The sequence below is a fragment of the Octopus bimaculoides genome, chromosome 2 (assembly GCF_001194135.2).
Source record: "Octopus bimaculoides isolate UCB-OBI-ISO-001 chromosome 2, ASM119413v2, whole genome shotgun sequence".
NCBI lineage: Eukaryota > Metazoa > Mollusca > Cephalopoda > Octopoda > Octopodidae > Octopus > Octopus bimaculoides.
This window is the reverse complement of record NC_068982.1, coordinates 8079057-8081800: the sequence shown is the minus strand read 5'-3', so window position 1 is coordinate 8081800 and position 2744 is coordinate 8079057. Positions and strand designations below refer to the sequence as shown.

At 39.1% G+C, this 2744-nt stretch overlaps 1 protein-coding gene across 1 annotated transcript in view; it reads left to right on the top strand.

Annotated features, from left to right (window-relative positions):
- Positions 1-2744, top strand: part of LOC106867733 (SCO-spondin) — a 133446-nt gene that overhangs the window by 40618 nt on the left and 90084 nt on the right. The gene's annotated exons all lie outside the window — the stretch shown is intronic.

Sequence of the window (2744 nt, the reverse complement as noted above, 5' to 3'; positions counted from 1 at the left end):
TAAATGTCTTGTTTTCCTAAGTTTTAAATTAAAATCTTCCACCAAACCTTAGTCATAATCTATGTTCCTAACACTAGCTTAATGATAACAAAGTTATTTTACTAAATTCTTTGTTATATTTAAAATAATTGAAAGAAACACAGAGCATCACAACAGAAATATGGTAAGAAAAGGGTTAAGGAGTGCACTGGGTGCTCAGTATGTGGCATTAGCACTGGTGCTTTGATTGTGGCACCAAGTAAATTGCAAGACAAAAAGCCCTCGACTGGGAGATGGAGAAGCACTGAAGGAGATGTCTTTGTGCAGGTTGAGAGATTAACACTTTAGCATTTAAATCTTTTGATACCAGTCCAGCTGAAACCACTTCTGGCTCTGTAGTACAAATGTCTTGTTTTGAAAAGTTCTGAATTAAAATCTTCCACCAAACCTTAGTCACAATTACAGAGCATCTCAACAGAAATATGGTAACAAAAGGATTAAACATGATAATGATCAAAAAGATATTCAAATCCAGTGATACCACCGCCGATGATGACTAGCATATAATTCCTTTTCCAGGGGGAATCTCTCACCTCCAGCATCAAATACACCATGTAATCATGAAGCACATAAATGGCAAAGTTTGCATGTGAAAACATATTGAATCAGTTTGGAAGATTTTCAATAGTACAGAGCAGCTGTTCTAATCTATAAGAACCTCTAGGGGACCATCAATATTTCATTGTAGGTAGGACATTCAGTAGTGGTGGTCTTTTTCCAGTTCTTTAAAATACAGACTCTGAGATAAGATTGATTTTGGTATCATTGCTAACCTGGGTGAACAACGTGATATGTTCCCTAGATAAATGGTGGTTTTCTTTGACGAATGTAACTTGATTTCTAAATGATAAGGTAGTTTGTCCAGTATTTTCATTCCAGTGCAGGGGCATTTCATCTCCATTGATAATAGGAGAATCTATGCCAAATTTGTCAAAGAAATAATGATGCACACTCCATTTGTTCTTCAAATAATCCTGAATGTGCTCAACACATTGCTCTTTGGAGATTGAAATACATTTCTTTGGGAAATTTCAGTGACACCCCATACTCTTTCTGCCAACCTTTCATTCAGCTATTTGAAAAACAAATCTTTTCCTCAGTTGGTGTGTCTGGATGTTGGCAAATCCACTCCTCATAAAATTTCTCAGCCTGTAATAGAGAAAGGGATTGTGGTAATCTTGCATGCAGCGATGTTCTAACATCCACAAACCATTCAAACAAGGCTTCTCCCATGCCTGGTACTTTTGTTTTACGACCTCCTAACAACTCTGAAATGTTTCTTTGGATTTTTTTCAGCACTGCCAATTTCGCCTTTGAAATATTTTTCATAGCAGTGTTTGGCTACTTTAATATCAGAATAAAATGGTCGATCAGAGTCTTTGACACTCGCCAAATTCAAGTAAAACAAACGAACTGCTTTGGTGAGATATCCCCATTTTGGGGTGTGTCTGGGACATGACATTTACTTTTAGCATCCCAATGAGTTTTCCCTTTCATTCACTCTAATTCAGAATCACACTCCTCTTTGCATTTGTTCACCACGATAGCAAGTGCTTGCTTTTCTTTGATAGAATAATTTCAGTATGTCGCACCACGAAATACTCTTTTCTCTGCCATGATGTTATGAAAAAGAGTTCAAAGAGAAATTGAGTCATGTTGATGTTGTTAAATCCTTATTCCATAAAATGCTTGTCCTGTAGGGATAAATATTTCATCATTAAAATTCTTAGTTTGCATGGAATTTGTGTTGATGATTGGTAGAGAAATCGTCGGGAAATTGAAAATGAAAATTTGTTGACTACAGCATGGAGTAGCAGTAAACTCACGTGTAAGTTATAGACTGGAGCAGTTGTCCAGCCTCGAGTTTTTATAAACACTGGTTGGTTGTAAAGCATATATTCTGACAGCAATCTCCTTGTTTTCTATGTCTCCTGAAGCAGGTGTGTTGTGTCTCAAAATGATTGATCTTCTTAGAGTTGAAAGTTATCAATGCTCTAAAATGTTGAAGGCTCAACTACATGAATGCTGCTTACATATACTGTGGATAAGTATTTTTCTTCCATGTGTTATGAAAACAGATAGAACACTCCAGGTTCGGATGGTGCTGTAAGCGCTCCACTGGCACGGGTGCCAGTCGTCGAATTTGGTTCAATTTCGATTTCCATTTCACTTGCCTCAACAGGTCTTCGCAAACAGAGTTTAGTGTCCAAAGAAGGAAAGGTACACATAAGTGGGCTGGCCACAACCCTGGTAAAGGCCACGGGTTATGGTCTCACTTGGCTTGCTGGGTCTTCTCACGCACAGTATATTTCCAAAAGTCTCGGTCACTAGGCATTGCCTCGGTGAGGCCTAATGTTTGAAGATCATGCTTCACCACCTCACCCGAGGTCTTCCTATGTCTACCTCTTCCACAGGTTTCCTCAACTGCTAGGGTGTGGCACTTTTTCACACAGCTATTCTCATCTATTCTCGCCAAATGACCATACCAGCTCAATCGTCTCTCTTGCACACCACAACTGATGCTTCTTATATATATGTATATAGGTGCAGAAGTGGCTGTGTGGTAAGTAGCTTGCTTACTACCAGCCACATGGTTTTGGGTTCAGTCCCACTGCATGGCACCTTGGGCAAGTGTCTTTTACTATAGCCTCAGGCCGACCAAAGCCTTGTGAGTGGATTTGGTAGACGCAAACTGAAGGAAGCCA